The sequence below is a fragment of the Procambarus clarkii genome, chromosome 16, assembly GCF_040958095.1.
Source record: "Procambarus clarkii isolate CNS0578487 chromosome 16, FALCON_Pclarkii_2.0, whole genome shotgun sequence".
NCBI lineage: Eukaryota > Metazoa > Arthropoda > Malacostraca > Decapoda > Cambaridae > Procambarus > Procambarus clarkii.
In genome coordinates, this window is record NC_091165.1 from 41,767,008 (window position 1) to 41,788,449 (window position 21,442).

General features: G+C 48.0%; 1 protein-coding gene and 1 non-coding gene across 4 annotated transcripts in view; one reads left to right on the top strand and one right to left on the bottom strand.

Annotated features, from left to right (window-relative positions):
* The window catches only part of LOC123760124 (venom allergen 5), a 298,290-nt gene that overhangs the window by 172,917 nt on the left and 103,931 nt on the right, over nucleotides 1-21,442 (bottom strand). The window lies entirely within an intron of this gene.
* On the top strand, nucleotides 17,740-17,858 carry LOC123760235 (5S ribosomal RNA). Its single transcript, XR_006773123.1, has one exon. It is a non-coding gene; the product is annotated as a 5S ribosomal RNA (ribosomal RNA).

Below are 21,442 nucleotides of genomic sequence, written 5' to 3' on the forward strand. Positions count from 1 at the left end.
AAAAGGCCGTAATTTGAAAATGAAAAACAATTGAAAATAAATTTTGGATTTTTTGTTTCCAAAACAGCAAAGTTCCTCTGTTAGGTTAGGAGGGCAGGATGGTCTTCTAAGGTTTCACAACGTCATGAAAACCGTTAATTGAGGTCTCCTCCCCCCTCCCCCTTCCCTCTCACTGTAATAGTTATTTTGTTTCTTAGATATTCCCTTATCCACTGGAGCGCCTTACCTGGTATGTCTACCTGTTGCTCGAACTTCTATACTATGCTCTTATGGGTTACTGTGTCAAAGGCTCTCTGTCAGTCCAAGAAAATCCAGTCTGCCCACCTTTATTGCCTAATTTTTGTCTCATGGTCATAGATACGTGATTGATACCTGCTTGATGGGGTTCTGGGAGCTCTTCTACTGTCCAAGCCCGACCCGAGGCCAAGCTTGACTTGTGAGAGCTTAGTCCACTAGGTTGTTGCTTGGAGCGATCCGCAGGCCCACAGACCCACCACAGCCCGGTTGGTCCGGCACTCCTTGAAGAAAACTATGTAGTTTTCTCTTGAAGATGTCTACGGTTGTTCCGGCAATATTTCTTATACTCGCTGGGAGGATGTTGAACAACCTCGGACCTCTGATGTTTATACAGTGTTCTCTGATTGCGCCTATGGCATCCCTGCTCTTCACTGGTTCTATTCTGCATTTTCTTCCATATCGTTCACTCCAGTACGTTGTTATTTTACTGTGTAGATTTGGGACCTGGCCCTCCAGTATCTTCTACGTGTATATTATTTTATATCTCTCTCGTCTCCTTACTAGTGAATACATTTGGGGGGCTTTGAGACGATCCCAATAATTTAGGTGCTTTATCGCGTCTATGTGTGCCGTATATGTTCTTTCTACTCCCTCCATTTTAACAATCTCTCCTGCTCTAAAGGGGGAAGTGAGTACTGAGCAGTACTCAAGACAGGACAACACAAGTGACTTGAAGAGTACAACCATTGTGATGGGATCCCCGGAAATAAACGTTCTCGTAATCCATCCTATCATTTTTCTGGCTGACGCAATATTTGCTTGGTTATGCTCCCTAAACGTTAGGTCGTTAGACATCATTATTCCCAAATCCTTCACGTGCTGCTTTCCTATTATGGGCAGATTTGATTGCGTTTTGTACCCTGTATTATGTTTCAGGTCCTCATTTTTACCGTACCTGAGTACCTGGAATTTATCACTGTTAAACATCATGTTATTTTCCGCTGCCCAGTCGAAAACTTTGTTGATATCTGCTTGTAGTTTTTCAATGCCTTCAACAGAAGTAATTTTCATACTGATTTGTGTGTCGTCTGCAAAGGATGATACGAAGCTGTGACTTGTATTTTTGTCTATATGTCACATGAGAATAAGGAAAAGCAGTGGTGCAAGAACTGTACCCTGAGGTACTGAGCTCTAAATTGAGCTTGGACTCGATTTTTTATGGTTAACTGTTACCCTTTGTTTTGTTCGACCAAAAAATTTGTATCCACCGTCCAACTTTTCCAGTTATTCCCATTGACCTCATTTTGTGTGTTATGTTTCATGGTCACATTTATCGAATGCCTTTGCCACCTCCGTGTACACCACATCTGCATTCTGTTTTTCTTCTAATATGTTGACCAATCCTCACTAGGAAATGAAGGGACGACGACGTTTCGGTCCGTCCTGGACCATTCGCAAGTCGATTGTCCTCTCAAATCTTCTAATAATGAAAACTTACAAGACTCTTGAACCCAGAGCCTCACCTCGCAGCTTCCTTGTGGCTGTATCATGGAGTCTTGAGACAGGTCACCGGGGACGCCATCTTCATGGGCGGAGATTACTGTACATAAGGGCCTCAAACTACCACCAAAGACCGGGAGTTTTAAAGTAAATTGAAGGATTGATATTGAATTCAGGTGTTTGAGAGGTGTACTGTCAGTGGTGAGAAGATCCGCAAGGACTTACAGGTTACGAGAATAGGAGATAAAACACTTCTGACGGATGTGACAGGCGCAACACAATAGACAGGTGGCGTAGTGAGGAGACGGAGTCAGGGGAGGAGACGGGGTCAGGGGAGGAGACGGGGTCAGGAGAGGAGACGGGGTCAGGGGAGGAGACGGGGTCAGGAGAGGAGACGGGGTCAGGGTAGGAGGCGGGATCAGGGGAGGAGACGGGATCAGGGAAGGAGACGGGGTCAGGGGAGGAGACGGGGTCAGGGGAGGAGACAGTTTGACCTCACTTGGAGTCACTCGTACCTCACCAGTCGCTCGGTGGCAGGTCCCTCACCACCGCCCCCCTTCATGGTCCCCCCCCTCCCCAAACACTCCCCCTCCCTACACCCATCACACCCCCTCCCCCCCCCCACACACCCTCTTCGTCTTCAGTAACCTGTTCAGGCAACATAAAAACTGAGAGCCTGCCGGCCAGCACAAGTGGTCCAGTGTTATAACCTTGCCACCCACGCCTGCACCCACCCCACACCTGCACCCACCCCACACCTGCACCCACCCCACGCCTGCACCCACCCCACACCTGCACCCACCCCACACCTGCACCCACCCCACACCTGCACCCACCCCACACCTGCACCCACCCCACACCTGCACCCACCCACGCCTGCACCCACCCCACGCCTGCACCCACCCCACACCTGCACCCACCCCACACCTGCACCCACCCCACACCTGCACCCACCCCACACCTGCACCCACCCCACACCTGCACCCACCCCACACCTGCACCCACCCCACACCTGCACCCACCCACGCCTGCACCCACCCCACACCTGCACCCACCCCACACCTGCACCCACCCCACACCTGCACCCACCCCACACCTGCACCCACCCACGCCTGCACCCACCCCACACCTGCACCCACCCCACACCTGCACCCACCCCACACCTGCACCCACCCCACACCTGCACCCACCCCACACCTGCACCCACGCACACCTGAACCCACCCCACACCTGCACCCACCCCACACCTGCACCCACCCCACACCTGCACCCACCCACGCCTGCACCCACCCCACACCTGCACCCACCCCACACCTGCACCCACCCCACACCTGCACCCACCCACCTGCACCCACCCCACACCTGCACCCACCCACGCCTGCACCCACCCCACACCTGCACCCACGCACACCTGCACCCACCCCACACCTGCACCCACCCCACACCTGCACCCACCCCCCACCTGCACCCACCCCACACCTGCACCCACCTGCACCCCACCCACACCTGCACCCACCCAACCTTGCTCCCACCTACGCCATATTGACGCACTCATTCATGCGTACTCTCACGCACTCACAAACGCGAAGTGCAACAAGCAAGTTCCTTAAGCATCTGTTGTGACCCCAAGTTTGTGTTGATCTCTCCATTGTTTAGCGGCTGACACAAAGCTCTGCGTGCTGCCTTGATGCAACATTAATGAGAATGGTCACGACACACGGCTTAACTGTTGACCTGAGAAGAGGTTAATGGAATGCAATACCAGTAAGTGTAAGGTTATGAAAATGGGGACAGAGGACAGAAGGGGAAGGGAACTATCAAGGGTAAAGCACCAAGCCATTACGACTATATAGTACTTGGAAGGGGTCAGGATAAGGATTTGGGATGGGACAGAAGGAATGGTGCCCAACCACTTGGACGGTCGGGGATTGAACTCCGACCTGCATGACGCGAGACTGTCGCCCTACCATCCAGCCCAAGTGGTTGGGCACATAGGCCAGAGAGGACAGTGCACAATGGAGGAAAACCCCTTCCACTATATGAGTAAATGTCAGTATGAGTGGTTGATTTTGTAATCAATAACTGGGAGTGCATGTGCTAGTGTGAGTATATAACACCATTATCCCCCTGCGTGAAACGTCGCCCAAAATATATCAACTGATAACTTCTAATGAATAAGAAGGTCTAGTTAATGTGTCATTAGTCTCAAAGGTACATGGACCAACACGTGACGGACAAAAGGTGCATGGACCAACACGTGACGGACAAAAGGTACATGGACCAACACGTGACGGACAAAAGGTGCATGGACCAACACGTGACGGACAAAAGGTACATGGACCAACACGGGACGGACAAAAGGTGCATGGACCAACACGTGACGGACAAAAGGTACATGGACCAACACGTGACGGACAAAAGGTGCATGGACCAACACGTGACGGACAAAAGGTGCATGGACCAACACGTGACGACTGGAAATGCTACAGTTGGTAGTTCCCACATAATAAAATACAGCATAAATTAAACCTCTCCACATTATTATTTCACATTATGGGGAAAGACTGAGAAGATAAGGTAATGGACCTGGAGGTGAGCCAAGACGGTAAACTGTCGCCTGGAGTACACTAACATCTGAGACGTTCCTTCAAGTATACTAATGGGGAAACTCTTACAAAATCACGACACGTGAAACGTAAGGTAAAATAAGCATCAGTTATGGGGCGTTTATGTCTCTGGAAACACGCAGATAAAATAGATAATATTTACCAATAAATTGCATAAGATCTACGAGGAAAGGCTTGAGGCGTCTAATATATAAGAACTAGTAGACAGAAAATAAAGATTGGACATGATTACCACGTACAAAATTATGATAAAAGGACAAAATTTATCTGGAGTAATTTTTTAAATGCAAACCATAGAGAAGACAAAAAGTTACTTTACTTAGTCAAAAGGGCCGAAAATACGTAACAAAAATGTTCCATTGTATATTGAAAGGAAGAAATGAATTAATTAATATGAGAGAAGTACAGTGGATGTTTATAGCAGCGAAGCGTCGAACTTTCTGTATCAATCATTACAGTGAGGACGGTACAGTGAGAACGGTACAGCAGGAGTACAGTGAGGACGGTACAGCAAGAGTACACTGAGGACGGTACAGCAGGAGTACGGTGAGGACGGTACAGCAGGAGTACAGTGAGGACGGTACAGCAGGAGTACAGTGAGGACGGTACAGCAGGAGTACAGTGAGGACGGTACAGTAAGAGTACAGTGAGGACGGTACAGCAGGAGTACAGTGAGGACGGTACAGCAGGAGTACAGTGAGGACGGTACAGCAGAAGTACAGTGAGGACGGTACAGCAGGAGTACAGTGAGGACGGTACAGCAGGAGTACAGTGAGGACGGTACAGCAGAAGTACAGTGAGGACGGTACAGCAGGAGTACAGTGAGGACGGTACAGTAAGAGTACAGTGAGGACGGTACAGCAGGAGTACAGTGAGGACGGTACAGTAAGAGTACAGTGAGGACGGTACAGTGAGGACGGTACAGTAAGAGTACAGTGAGGACGGTACAGTGAGGACGGTACAGTAAGAGTACAGTGAGGACGGTACAGTGAGGACGGTACAGCAGTACAGTGAGGACGGTACAGCAGGAGTACAGTGAGGACGGTACAGCAGGAGTACAGTGAGGACGGTACAGTAAGAGTACAGAGAGGGCGGTACAGTAAGAGTAGGAATCATGCAGAACCTTGTACACCACATATGTAAGACCAATCCTGGAGTATGCGGCCCCAGCATGGAGCCCGTACCTTGTCAAGCACAAGACGAAGCTCGAAAAAGTTCAGAGGTATGCTACCTAGAACTAAGAGGCATGAATTACAAGGAAAAGCTGTGAGAACTGCACCTCTCGTCGATGGAAGGCAAAAGAGCTTGAGGAGACATGATCACCACATACAAAATCCTCAGGGGAATTAACAGGGTAGACAAGGAGGGACTATTTAACACGGGAGGTACTCACACAAAAGGACACAGGTGGAATTTGAGTACCCAGATTGGCCTACATTGAGGTTACCTTGAGGGGTTTCCGGGGTTTAGCGTCCCCGCGGCCCGGTCGTCGACCAGGCCTCCTCGTTGTTGGACTGGTCAACCAGGCTGTTTGACGTGGCTGCTCGCAGTTTGACGTATAAATCACCACCTGGTTGATCAGGTATTATTTGGAGGTGCTTATCAAGTTCTCTCTTGAACACTGTGAGGGTTCGGCCAGTTATGTCCCTTATGTGTAGTGGAAGCGTGTTGAACAGTCTCGGGTCTCTGATGTTGATAGAGTTCTCTCTCAGAGTACCTGCTGCACCTTTGCTTTTCAACGGGGGTATTCTGCACATCCTGCCATGCCTTTTGGTCTCATGTGATGTTATTTCTGTGTGGAGGTTTGGGACCAGCCTCTTGACAGCCATAGGGACGTTAGAAAGAACTTTTTCAGTGGCAGAGTAGTTAGTTAATGGAATGCATTAAGAAGTGATGTTGTGGAGGCTGACTCCATACACAGTTTCAAATGTAGATATGATAGAGCCCAGTAGGCTCAGGAATCTGTACACCAGTTGATTGGCGGTTGAGAGACGGGACCAAAGAGCCGAAGCTCAACCCTCGCAAGAACCACTAGGTGAGTACAACTAGATGAGTATGTACCCACTGGCGTGCACGCACACTCGAGAGGCCGCATACACGCACATGCACTCCGAGACCATTCTGGCATCAATAGTTTATAATGCAGCTAAAAATAGTTTTAGAAAGTCCATATTGAATCCACCCTCACAACACTCACTCTCCTCATTATCTCCACACAACACTCACTCTCCTCATTATCTCCACACAACACTCACTCTCCTCATTATCTCCACACAACACTCACTCCCCTCATTATCTCCACACAACACTCACTCTCCTCATTATCTCCACACAACACTCACTCTCCTCATTATCTCCACACAACACTCACTCTCCTCATTATCTCCACACAACACTCATTGAGTCATCCTTCACTCTCACTTTCCGCTGGTGAAGTAATTAACAGTTCCCCAGACACCTCCTCCACGGCTGTCATGACACTACAATTACTGACCTTTCTTACTTAACATATATACTTATAAATAGACACACACAATATATATATATATATAATATATATACATACATACATATATATATTGTGTGTATAGGTAAACTATACAATTAATGTGGTAAACTTGAGTAATTAAGAAATCGTGTGTTGCGTTGGTGGTGAAGGTATATGGAGCAGGAGTGGTCTTGAGGTGTAGCAACACTGGCCGGGTGTTGCCGGGTGTTTCTCTGCCTCATCCCTCCCCTTAAACACTTCATCACTTACACACATTAACAACAAAGTATAGCTAACGTAAACAAGTTATAATCATTGTATATGTATAACCAACGGAGGGTAACGAGCCCCGGGAAGAGCAGCAATACAAGGAATGTGGCAACAATACATGTCACCTTGACACAGTGAAGCAGAGAGCCGCTCCCTTGACGCCTGTTGCCACCTTTCCTGCTTTAACAGATCTTCACTGACCGCTACTTCGCCTCATTTGCTGACACTTGCTTCTCCTTCCCGGCCTCCGCTCTTCTCAAGTGCCTCCGTCACTCCCTTTCAAGCCGTAGGTAACGCTACCGAAGACGACCGGGTCAGTGACGGTCAGTGACGGTCAGTGCCAGAGCTCTGGCCACGGCTGGCAGGTATTCAATATATTTTACGTGTCTTTCGGCCTTCATAGACTTAAATAGCCTGAAGTTAAGACAAGTGGCCGGATTGACCATGATCGCTGCTCACAGTCAACTTTACAACCAGGAAGACTCCCACCATCACACACCCGCCAAGTACTCTCAGTGTTGGCAAGCGCTGTCTGCTACTATCTGCCGCTCCCGAGTCCAGGGACATCTCCAGCAGCACATCCCAGAACCATAGTCATCAGTGAGTGAGTGATGCAGCTTCCAGCACACCTGCCGTCCCCAACGCCACCCAACACCGCCTCATAATGATTGTCGCTGCTAGATTTCAGCACCGCTCTTTACTGTTATTATCCAGCTGTGTCCAGCATCGCCCAGGACGAGGCAGCACCTACTATACTAGCCCAGCCTAGCACCACCATGCATAGCCTAGCACCACCATGCATAGCCTAGCACCACCATGCCCAGCCTAGCACCACCATGCCCAGCCTAGCACCACCATGCCCAGCCTAGCACCACCATGCCCAGCCTAGCACCACCATGCCCAGCCTAGCACCACCATGCCCAGCCTAGCACCACCATGCCCAGCCTAGCACCACCATGCCCAGCCTACCACCGTCTTGCATTACTTAACCCAAGCCTGAAATCTCCAGCAAGGTTAGGGATTACATTGCCTTCCTTCAGCACGCTAGATTGACCACTTCAGCTGAGACAGAGAGAGAGCTGAGCCAGACAGGAAGTTTGTCTGGTGGCCGACTACACCACAAGGACGGGGACGGTGGCCACGTCACCACACTGGCTGGTGGCTCACTACACCACAAGGACGGGGACGGTGGCCACGTCACCACACTGGCTGGTGGCTCACTACACCACAAGGACGGGGACGGTGGCCACGTCACCACACTGGCTGGTGGCTCACTACACCACAAGGACGGGGACGGTGGCCACGTCACCACACTGGCTGGTGGCTCACTACACCACAAGGACGGGGACGATGGCCACGTCACCACACTGGCTGATGGCTCACTACACCACAAGGACGGGGACGATGGCCACGTCACCACACTGGTGGCTCACTACACCACAAGGACGGAGACTGTGGCCACGTCACCACACTGGCTGGTGGCCACGTCACCACACTGGCTGGTGGCTCACTACACCACAAGGACGGGGACGATGGCCACGTCACCACACTGGTGGCTCACTACACCACAAGGACGGAGACTGTGGCCACGTCACCACACTGGCTGGTGGCCACGTCACCACACTGGCTGGTGGCTCACTACACCACAAGGACGGGGACTGTGGCCTCGTCACCACACTGGTGGCTCACTACACCACGAGGACGGGGACTGTGGCCTCGTCACCACACTGGCTGGTGGCTCACTACACCACAAGGACGGGGACTGTGGCCACGTCACCACAAGGACGGGGACTGTGGCCACGTCACCACAAGAACGGGGACTGTGGCCACGTCACCACAAGGACGGGGACTGTGGCCACGTCACCACAAGGACGGGGACTGTGGCCACGTAACCACAAGGACGGGGACTGTGGCCACGTCACCACAAGGACGGGGACTGTGGCCACGTCACCACAAGGACGGGGACTGTGGCCACGTCACCACAAGGACGGGGACTGTGGCCACGTCACCACAAGGACGGGGACTGTGGCCACGTCACCACAAGGACGGGGACTGTGGCCACGTCACCACAAGGACGGGGACTGTGGCCACGTCACCACAAGGACGGGGACTGTGGCCACGTCACCACAGGGACGGGGGACGGTGGCCACGTCACCACACTGGCTGGTTGCTCACTACACCACAAGGACGGGGGACTGTGGCCACGTCACCACAAGGACGGGGGACGGTGGCCACGTCACCACACTGGCTGGTTGCTCACTACACCACAAGGACGGGGACTGTGGCCACGTCACCACAAGGACGGGGGACGGTGGCCACGTCACCACACTGGCTGGTGGCTCACTACACCACAAGGACGGGGGACTGTGGCCACGTCACCACAAGGACGGGGGACGGTGGCCACGTCACCACACTGGCTGGTGATATAAAAATTTATAGAACGTAATCTGCTCTACCAAAGGTGTATTACGAAGGTGTGTCTGCTTCCCTCAACAGTAAAATGGTGGCAGCCATACGTTAGTTACCTTAAGTACAGGCTGCTTTGGTAATTCATTATTGCAAGCGGAGAGTGTTCCAAGTTATGTTTGGCACTAAACAGTCAGCATGATAGACAGCCGCCTATCAAAACATCGCGTCAGCAAGGTTGACATCCAGCTTCTCGTAACATCTAGACAGCAAAGCAGACAGCCACAACATAGTGTCAGCAAGGTAGACAGCTGCCTATCATAATATTGCCATTTCTAAACTCATGCTGGCGTTGTGTTGATCTAGCCTGATCCTTAGGATCTTTTCCCTTAGCATGCATGGTATGCTAATCAGGCACACAGACCTGTGGGTTAATGGCGCCTTTCTTTTTGCCTTCGTGTATATTGGCACGACATTTGCTGTCATCCAACTCTCTGGTAGTTCTCCTGTCTCCAGCGACATGTTATACGTGATAGTAAGCGACCAGCACTTGGCCATGTGTATGTAGTTTCTTGGTTTGGGCGTGAACCCACTCTTTGACTTCGGGCGTGAACCCACTCTTTGACTTCGGGCGTGAACCCACTCTTTGACTTCGGGCGTGAACCCACTCTTTGACTTCAGCCGTGAACCCACTCTTTGACTTCGGGCGTGAACCCACTCTTTGACTTCGGGCCTGAACCCAATCTTTCACTTCGGGCCTGAACCCAATCTTTCACTTCGGGCCTGAACCCAATCTTTGACTTCGGGCGTGAACCCACTCTTTGACTTCGGCCGTGAACCCACTCTTAGTGGTGTGTTACAAAGCTATTTCCCTCCAGATGCTCTACGAGCCTTTTCCTCACGATCTTCTCCATCACCTTGCATGGTATACAAGTTAGGGAAACTGGCCTGTAGTTCAGTGCCTCTTGCTTGTCACCCTTCTTGTATATTGGGACTACGTTAGCTGTCTTCCAACTTTCTGGTAAGTCACCTGTTATACACCATAGAGAGTGGCACACTTAGTGCTTCTGCACCTTCCTTTAGTATCCATGGTGAGATTCTGTTGAAATGGTATGTGCAGACCATAGTTCCTTCCCCTTCCCCTTTCCCTTCTTCTTCCCTTTCCCTTCCCTCACTTGCCTCCCCACCCTTTGGTCATCCCTCCCATTTGTCACAGTCTGACCCTCGTGGTCATAAACAGTTTGAAGTCACTTGTTCCCCCAATCCGTTTTCCCCTCTCACTCCTGTCCATCTTCCCAGTGACAAAATGGAAATAGTTCCCCAGGACCAATAAACTTGTGCTGTCAAATTGTAATTTGAGAGTACAAGTACTCTACTTGTGTCTACTACTATGTCTACTACTATGACACTGAAAAATTCTTTCTAACGTCTCTATGGCTCATTTGGTCACTCAATTTCTACCTGTGGGTGCCCAGCCAAGGTTTCCCACAGGACAGTCGTTGGTGCTGTCCCAGTTACTGGAGTTTTCTGTCAAGAGGAATTGACCCTTATTGTCAAGCCTGGTTCTGATTGGTTGAAGCCATGGAGGCCTGTGGAGGCAGAATCCTCCAGGGGAGTGCCTGTCCATGCCATTGGCCAAGCTTCTAGAACACTCAGTTGTATTTAAATCCATTGGCTATAGGCTTGCAATAGGCGGAGTTAAACTGGGCCTAGGAACTAAGTGGATGGAGCCTGTCCACTGGTCTAAGCGTTTTTAGAAAATATTAGTTAGTGTGTCTTGGGGCCTCAACTGGGGTACAGGTCAGGTGACCTGCGGCCAGCCAATCAACATCCTTTGGCAAGCTGCAGTATTGAAGGTAATTGTGCACTTGAGATTTCATGTATATTTCAGTATTACATTCCATTGCCTCGTAGGGATTTAGAGTAGGCTATATGTTCAGTTTTGATTTAAATATACGGGTTCCAATAATAAAGTATTTTAATGTACATGTGTTTAGTTATCTGTTCCCTTGATTAAGGCTGTGTTGTTCATTCTTATTTGTGGTTTTCATATTTGCTGTGCTAGAAATTCCCCCGTGTTCTCCTCCATTTTATGGATATTAAAGTTGACCTTGGACTTAAATAAGCAAAGTAAATTAAACAAACTAATTCCCAAGATTTATTACTGAAGTTCCTATTGCCCGGAAGTTCCATGATTACTGATCCCTTGCCTTCCTGGGGGTCGGTGATTGACGCATCGGGAAGGTGGTGGCAGTGTCTAATGAGTTGTTAATTATTAGTTATAAATTAATAACCCCCATTCTTGTTGTGTCCTCATTTAATATTCAGCTTGCATTCGTGGCAGTTCAGTGAGGGGGTCATACCAATCTGTAACAGTGTTAAGCTGGGGTATTGAGTGAAGAGGGAAAGAGAAGAGAGAGAAGGAATGGGTTATTACAATGGTAGCATTCAAGTACCATTACACTGTCAGGCCCAACAGCCTTCGTGTGTGTGTGTGTGTGTGTGTGTGTGTGTGTGTGTGTGTGTGTGTGTGTGTGTGTGTGTGTGTGTGTGTGTGTGTGTGTGTGTACTCACCTATTTCTACTCACCTATTTGTGCTTGCAGGATCGAGCATTGACTCTTGGATCCCGCTTTTCCAGCTATCGGTTGCTTACAGCAATGACGCCTGTCCCATTTCCCTATCATACCTAATTTTAAAAGTATGAATAGTATTTGCTTCCACAACCTGTTCCTGAAGTGCATTTCATTTTTCCACTACTCTCACGCTAAAAGAAAACTTCCTAACATCTCTGTGACTCATCTGAGTTTCCAGTTTCCACCCATGTCCCCTCGTTCTGTTATTATTACGTGTGAACATTTCATCTATATCCACTTTGTCAATTCCCCTGAGTATTTTATATGTCCCTATCATATCTCCTCTCTCCCTTCTTTTCTCTAGTGTCGTAAGGTTCAGTTCCTTCAGACGCTCATCATATCCCATCCCTCGTAACTCTGGGACAAGCCTCGTCGCAAACTCTGAACCTTCTCCAGTTTCTTTGTGTTTCTTCAAGTGCGGGCTCCATGATGGCGCGGCATACTCTAAGACGGGTCTCACGTAGGCAGTGTAAAGCGCCCTAAAAGCCTCCTCAATTAGGTTTCTGAATGAAGTTCTAATTTTCGCCAGTGTAGAGTACGCTGCTGTCGTTATCCTATTTATATGTGCCTCAGGAGTTAGATTAGGTGTCACATCCACTCCCAGGTCTCTTTCTCGAATCGTTACAGGTAGGCAGTTCCCCTTCATTGTGTACTGTCCATTTGGTCTCCTATCACCTGATCCCATTTCCATAACTTTACATTTACTGGTGTTGAACTCTAGTAGCCATTTCCCTGACCATCTCTGCAACCTGTTTAAGTCCTCTTGGAGGATCCTGCAATCCTCTTCTGTCACAACTCTTCTCGTTAATTTTGCGTCATCCGCAAACATTGACATGTATGATTCCACTCCTGTAAACATATCATTTACGTAAATTAGAAAGAGGATTGGCCCCAGCACCGATCCTTGAGGTACTCCACTTGTTACTGTTCGCCAGTCCGACTTCTCGCCCCTTACCATTACCCTCTGGCTCCTTCCTGTTAGGTAGTTCTTCACCCATGCTAGGGCCTTTCCGCTTGTATGTGTGTGTGTGTGTGTGTGTGTGTGTGTGTGTGTGTGTGTGTGTGTACTCACCTAGTTGTGCTTGCGGGGGTTGAGCTCTGGCTCTTTGGTCCCGCCTCTCAACCGTCAATCAACAGGTGTACAGGTTCCTGAGCCTATTGGGCTCTATCATATCTACACTTGAAACTTTGTATGGAGTCAGCCTCCACCACATTACTTCCTAATGCATTCCATTTGTCAACCACTCTGACACTAAAAAAGTTTCTTTCTAACATCTCTGTAGGTCATTTGGGCACTCGGTTTCCACCTGTGTCCCCTAGTGCGTGTGCCCCTTGTGTTAAATAGCCTGTCTTTATCAACCCTGTGGATTTCCTTGAGAATCTTGAATGTGGTGATCATGTCCCCCCTAACTCTTCTGTCTTCCAACGAAGTGAGAGTTTAATTCCCGTAGTCTCTCTTCGTAGCTCATACCTCTCAGCTCGGGCACTAGTCTTGTGGCAAACCTTTGAACCTTTTCCAGCTTAGTCTTATGCTTGACTAGATATGGACTCCATGCTGGAGCCGCATACTCCAGGATTGGTCTGACATATATGGTATATAATGTTCTGAAAGATTCCTTACACAAGTTTCTAAAGGCCGTTCTTATGTTAGCCGGCCTGGCATATGCTGCTGATGTTATCCTCTTGATATGAGCTTCAGGGGACAGGTCTGGCGTGATATCAACCCCCCAGGTCTTTCTCTCTCTCTGACTCTTGAAGTATTTCATCTCCCAAATGATACCTTGTATCTGGTCTCCTGCTTCCTACCCCTATCTTCATTACATTACATTTGCTTGGATTAAACTCTACCAGCCATTTGTTCACACCATTCCTGCAGCTTGTCCAGGTCTTCTTGAAGCCTCAAGCTGTCCTCCTCTGTCTTGATCCTTCTCATAATTTTGGCGTCGTCAGCAAACATTGAGAGGAATGAGTCTATACCCTCTGGGAGATCATTTACGTATATCAGAAACAGGATAGGTCCAAGCACAGAGCCCTGTGGGACTCCACTGGTGACTTCACGCCATTCTGAGGTCTCACCCCTCACTGTAACTCTCTGCTTCCTATTGCTTAGGTACTCCTTTATCCACTGGAGCGCCCTACCAGTTACTCCTGCCTGTTTCTCTAGCTTATGCATCAACCTTTTATGGGGTACTGTGTCAAAGGCTTTCCGACAGTCCAAAAAAATGCAGTCCGTCCATCCTTCTCTTTCTTGCTTAATCTTTGTCACCTGATCGTAAAATTCTATCAAGCCTGTAAGGCAAGATTTACCCTCCCTGAACCCCTGTTGATGGGTTGTCACGAAGTCCCTTCTCTCCAGATGTGTTACTAGGCTTTTTTCTCACGATTTTCTCCATCACTTTGCATGGTATACAAGTTAAGGATACTGGCCTGTAGTTCAGTGCCTCTTGTCTGTCACCCTTTTTATATATTGGGACTACATTAGCCGTCTTCCATATTTCTGGTAGGTCTCCCGTTTCTAGTGACCTACTATACACTATGGAGAGTGGCAAGCAAAGCGCTCCTGCACACTCTTTCAATACCTGTGGTTGATATTCCGTCTGGACCAACAGTCTTTCTCACTTCCAGATCCAACAGGTGCCTCTTGACCTCATTTCTTGTAATTTCGAACCATTCCAAGGCCGCTTGGTTTACTGCCACCTCTCCAAGCGCAGTGACCTCTCCTTGTTCTATTGTGAAGACCTCCTGGAACCTCTTGTTGAGTTCTTCACACACCTCTTTGTCATTCTCTGTGTACCTGTCCTCACCCGTTCTAAGTTTCATCACCTGTTCCTTCACTGCCGTTTTCCTCCTGATGTGACTGTGTAGTAGCTTTGGTTCTGTCTTGGCTTTATTAGCTCTATCATTTTCATACTTTTTCTCAGCTTCTCTTCTCACACTAACATACTCGTTCCTGGTTCTCTGGTATCTCTCTCTACTTTCTGGTGTTCTGTTATTTCGAAACTTCCTCCACGCCCTTTTGTTCAGTTGCTTTGCTTTCATACATGCCCTATTAAACCACGGATTCTTCTTTTGCGTCTTGGTTTTTTCCTGTCGGGCTGGGACAAACCTGCTTACAGCCTCCTGACACTTTTGGGTGACATAGTCCATCATGTCTTGTACGGACTTAGTTCCGAGTTCTGTATCCATGGTATATCCCCCCTAGGAATTTTCTCATCTCATAATTTCCCTTACGGTACGCCAGCCCTTTGTTTCCCAGTTCCTTTTTTGGGGGAGATAATTCCTAGCTCTACCAGGTACTCAAAGATCAATACACTATGATCACTCATTCCCTAGGGGGCTTCCAACTTAACTTCCTTTATATCCGACTCATTTACGGTAAATATCAGATTAAGCATAGCTGGTTCATCCTCTCCTCTCATTCTTGTCGGTCCCTTGATGTGTTGGCTTAGAAAGTTTCTTGTTGCCACATCCAGCAGCTTAGCTCTCCATGTGTCTGGTCCTCCATGTGGGTCTCTGTTCTCTCAATCTATCTTCCCATGGTTGAAGTCTCCCATGATTAGTAGTCTGGATCCGTTCCTGCTAGCCACAGAAGCTGCTCTCTCTATTATATTGATGGTGGCCAAGTTGTTTCTATCATATTCCTGTCTGGGTCTTCTGTCGTTTGGTTGGGGGTTATATATGACTACTACTATAATTTTCTGTCCTCCAGTTGCTATGGTGCCTGATATGTAGTCACTGAAACCTTCACAGCCCTGAACAACCATCTCTTCCAAACTCTAGCCTTTTCTTATCAGCAAAGCTACACCACCTCCTCCTCTTCCTTCTTTCTCTCTCTTTCTTCACTACATAGTAGTCCTGTGGAAACACAGCATTTGTTATGGTTTTCGAGTGTGTGTGTGTGTGTGTGTGTGTGTGTGTGTGTGTGTGTGTGTGTGTGTGTGTGTGTGTGTGTGTGTGTGTGTGTGTGTGTGGTCTCCAATATAGTTTACTCACTGTTAAGTTCGTTTATCTGGCAGCAGTGTACGGAACACCCTCCACCAGTATTGCCACACACTTCAACACCTTCAGCTTCAAGAAGAAAGTGTTAGTGAAAATTTATGTGGCATCATATGCGAATTTTATAATATAATTGTTGGGAATTATTTCTAGTCTGATGATATTTTAGCGAACAATGCTCGCCACGTGAGTAAATATATTTTTTGACACACTGTACTCCATATAGTCTAGGGCACCTGCACAAATGCAGATGTACCTCATGTATAATCAAAAAAGTTAGTAAAATAAATATTTGATGAATAACAAAGATAAATTCTATCAGACAAAACCCGGTTGGGGAATAAAACTTTTTTGACTCAATGCAGAAAGATAATTCTATGTTGCCGACCTTTCCCTACCAAGTGTGAATTGATATCTTCGATATATAAGATGAGAAGTAGTTACGTAAGTAAAAAGGCAGACAAAATCAGATATGTTTGACTTGCTAAAGTTTTTGAGGTCCTGCGAGTGGTATATCCACCTTGGGATTTTGTTGCTGTCTATACGACAAATGTTACTTGTATTCTACAACGGCCACGGACGGGCAAACGTTGCTGGGCTCATTCCCAGTAAATGTTTGTGGGAAAGGTGGGAGATGAGGCGTCCTGGCCAGACGGGTTCACTCTGGTCAACACACTACACTTCAGGTCCCATAAAAATAGACAGCAATAAATGTCACTTGCAGTCAACAAAATGTGCAGTTGTTGGCCGAGCCTCGAGGTAAGGAAGAGGTCAGGGTCCTGGAGGCTGTGAAGGAGGAGACTCCTTCCCGGGGGTTGTGTGTGACTCTCAGCGACAGAATACTGTCACGCTGACAGTAACCCGTGACAGTAGCTACTCCTGTCCTCTTATGACATTCTGTTAATACTTCTGTCATTCGCTCTTGTTTCAGCTTCTCCCAGGGTACTTCTCAAGTAAAGCGATAATTCTATATTAACTCACTTTACAGTCCAAGACTCGCTGGGGAGGGGTGCGGGGGGGGGGGGGGGGTGTTGATAGTCACCATCACTATCGTCTCCTCCCACTGTTCATTTGACTAATTCCTCAAGAGCATTAGTTCCTGCAGTTATACTTTCAGTGAAGATCCATTTTCTCTTTAGAGGGGCCCCGTCTCCACCATTGCTTTTTAAATTAAAATTTTGCCCCGAGGAGCGAGTTTATTGGGCAGCACCACTCATCTTGTGAGTGGACACACCGCCATAGCAGCATGTACAACACTCCCTAATAGGAAGAAAACCCGCTGGGTTGTTCATCCTGTCCTCAACAGAAAAAAAGCGGCCAGGAGCTCCACAACTGTCAACTTGATCACCTTCTCCAGCGGTGTACAAAGATGCTTCCCAGTGACGCGGGTCTATAACCGAGTGCTTTCTGTCTGTCCGATTTTTTTATTTATTTATTGGAACTCCGTTTGGCCATTTCAAAATTTCTGGGAGACCCCTGTCTCGAATGTTTGATTTAATATTTTAGTTAGGAGACGATCAGAGAGATCTGAAGCCATCTTCAGCGGCCATTGTGACATTAATGATGGACCTTTCTTTGTTTGCCAACGGCCATACCACGTTGAGAACACCGCTTCTCGTCCGATCAGCGAAGTTAAGCAACGTTGGGTTTGGTTAGTACTTGGATGGGTGACCGCCTGGGAACACCAAATGCTGTTGGCAATAATGTTTTAACGGGGTGATAATAGCTTGAGCTACCTCATCCCTTTGTGTGTATTTTCCCTCAATAAACTTATTTCAATTTCAATTTCTTTGTTTCGCCTTCAGTGTCTTATGTTATAACGTGTTACTCCTGGACACTTTTCCTCACCCAAGTTTCATCTCCAGGTTTATTCTTTTGTGAAAAGCTCTTGAAACCTCTGCTTGAGTTTTACACAAACGAGTGAGCACTGGGACAAGAGCGAGAGCCAGGAACCTCAAGAGAGAGAGCTGAAAGTTGAGTGAGAGACCTGGAACACGTCCAGTACCCTGGAACACGTCCAGTACCCTGGAACACGTCCAGTACCCTGGAACACGTCCAGTACCCTGGAACACGTCCAGTTCCCTGGAACACGTCCAATACCCTGGGACACGTCCAGTACCCTGGAACACGTCCAGTACCCTGGAAAACGTCCAGTTCCCTGGAACACGTCCAGTGCCCTGGAACACGTCCAGTGCCCTGGAACGGCGAGAGTCGGGGTGAGGGGTTGGCGGAGGGTGGGGGCGAGGGTAGGGCCGAGGGTGGGGGGCGAGGGTAGGGCCGAGGGTGGGGGGGCGAGGGTTGGCCGAGGGTGGGGGCGAGGGTAGGGCCGAGGGTGGGGGCGAGGGTTGGCCGAGGGTGGGGGCGAGGGTTGGCCGAGGGTGGGGGCGAGGGTTGACCGAGGGTGGGGGCGAGGGTGGTGCCGAGGGTGGGGGCGAGGGTGGGGACGAGGGTGGGGGCGAGGGTTGACCAAGGGTGGGGGCGAGGGTGGGGGCGGGTACAAGGGGTTGTGGTCACGGTGTTGCTCTCTGACGTCATCCTGCCTTCTGTCCCTGGCCTAAAAATTCCAGTGTGTGTACTGCCCTTGTTGAGTGAGCCAGTCCTCCCAACACCACCCTCACTACACACACACACACACACACACACACACACACACACACACACACACACACACACGAATTAAACCTCACTTCGCTGGAAGACAGAAGAGTTAGGGGGGACATGATCACCACATTCAAGATTCTCAAGGGAATTGATAGGGTAGATAAAGACAGGCTATTTAACACAAGTGGCACACGCATAAGGGGACACAGGTGGAAACTGAGCTCCCAAATGAGCCACAGAGATATTAGAAAGAACTTTTTTAGTGTCAGCGTGGTTGACAAATGGAATGCATTAGGAAGTGATGTGGTGGAGGCTGACTCCATACACAGTTTCAAGTGTAGATATGATAGAGCCCAATAGGCTCAGGAATCTGTACACCTGTTGATTGATGGTTGAGAGGCGGGACCAAAGAGCCAGAGCTCAACCCCCGCAAGCACAACTAGGTGAGTACAACTAGGTGAGTACACACACACACACAATAGAACAAGGAGAAGTCCCTGCGCTAAATGAGGAGGCGGTAAACCAAGCAACTTTGGAGGAATTTAACCTCTCCAGTGATGAGGTCAAAAGGAATCTGTTGGAGCCGAATGTGGCAAAGGATGTTGGGCCTGACAGTCTCACCATGGATACTAAAAGAAGGTGCAGAAGCATTAAGTGTGCCACTCTCCATGGTGTACAACACGTCACTGGAAACAGGAGACCTACCAGAAAGTTGGAAGACAACTAATGTAGTCCCATTATACAAAAAGGGTGACAGACAAGGGGCACTGAACTACAATCCAGTTTCCCTAACTTGTATACCATGCAAGATGGAGAAGATCGTGAGGAAAAGGCTCGTAGAGCTTCTGGAGGGAAACACCTTTATAACACACCTGTCGGAAAATCCGACACCAATTACTAATATCATGCAATTGCAGATAATATTGCTGCATTGTATACACAAGTTATCCCATAGAAAATGTAACTTGTAGTGGAATTTTCCGTCAATAGAAAACGGGATATCATTGCCACATACTATTATAAATTCACCAGCTATTCTGCTGGGAATTATTCCTAAATACATTAGTCTTTGGACTTTACCATCATAAAACATCTCATTTGAATTAATTTAATTATCAGTATTAATATAGAGTAAATGTGACCCTTCTATCAGTTACTGATATCTGGACAATGTAGGCTAGTAGCGTCAGTGGTGAGGAAGGAGTGGTCAGCCATTGTTGTTAAGACCAGAGTCGTTGGAGCGAGTAACTGCTCCTATAAATTCTCTTGGACGAAGTGTGACGAAGATCAGAGTAGTGGTCTTCCATCATCAACACGCTGTCAACAAATACAAGGGAGGTGTCTTTCCGAAACCCGTTTATCTAATCATTTTTGGCCATTAATGTTAGGTAGATATTGGGCGTGCCGGTGAGATCACAAATGATCGAATCAAAAAAGGTAATTAAGCCTTGGTCTTTATTTTATCAATTATACAGTGTTTTCTCTGATATAGCTGTCATATATTAGGATTCTGGCTTTATAGCTAGCGCCGTTTGACAGGTCAAAAAGAGGAAGCAAACTTTGTGTATCAGTTACTGGGTGATGGAAGCTGCCTCACACGAGGAAATTTGGTGTCTACATCCTAGTTATATCTGGTGAACTAAGCCTGCTGTATAATAAGATAAGGAACCTCTTCAATGTATACTAATATATGTAGTTTAATACTGTAGTTTGATTGGCTGCATATATATAAATTCAATATAAACCCCCCCCCCAATGTGTAGTGGATCGATTTGTGAGATTATTGCAGAAATACAGTACACTTAACATCATACAAATTGCTATCGAAATATATAAATTAACGTAAATATAAATTCTATATAAATTAAATAAATAAAAATCTCACAGGTCGGTACCCACAACACCACCAACATGGGTTCAGAGATGGTAAATTGTGCCTCACAGGTTTAATAGAATTCTATGACTAAGCAACACAAATTATGCAAGAAAGAGAAGGGTGGGCAGACTGCATTTTCTTGGACTGTCAGAAAGACTTTGACACAGTATCTCACAAACAGCTGTTACAAAAGTTGGAGCAACAGGCAGGAGTAAAAGGTAAGGTGCTCCAGTGGATAAGGGAGTATCTAAGCAACAAGAAACAGCGAGTAACTGTGAGGGGAGAGACATCAGAGTGGCGAGATGTCACCAGCGGAGTCCCATAGGGCTCAGTACTTGGACCCATCCTGTTTCTAATATATATAAACGACCTTCCAGAGGGTTTAGACTCATTCCTCTCAACGTTTGCTGATAATGTAAAAATTAATAGAAGAATCAAGACAGATGATGATAGACAAAAACTACAGGACGACCTGAACAAATTGGTGGAATGGTCTAGAAAATGGCTACTAAAGTTTAACTCAGGAAAGTGTAAAGTAATGAAATTAGGCGGAGGGAGCAGAAGGCTTAACACAAGGTACCATCTGGGAGGTGATATCCTGCTAGAGTCAAATAGAGAGAAAGATCTGGGGATTCATATCACACGGAACCAGTCCGCAAAGGCCCTCATCAAAAGGATATAATCAGCGACATAAGCTAGGTTGGCCAACATAAGAACTGTCTTTCGAAACTTGTGCAAGGAATCCTTCAGGACCCTGTATACCACTTACGTAAGACCAATCCTAAAGTATGCAGCTGCAGCCTGGAG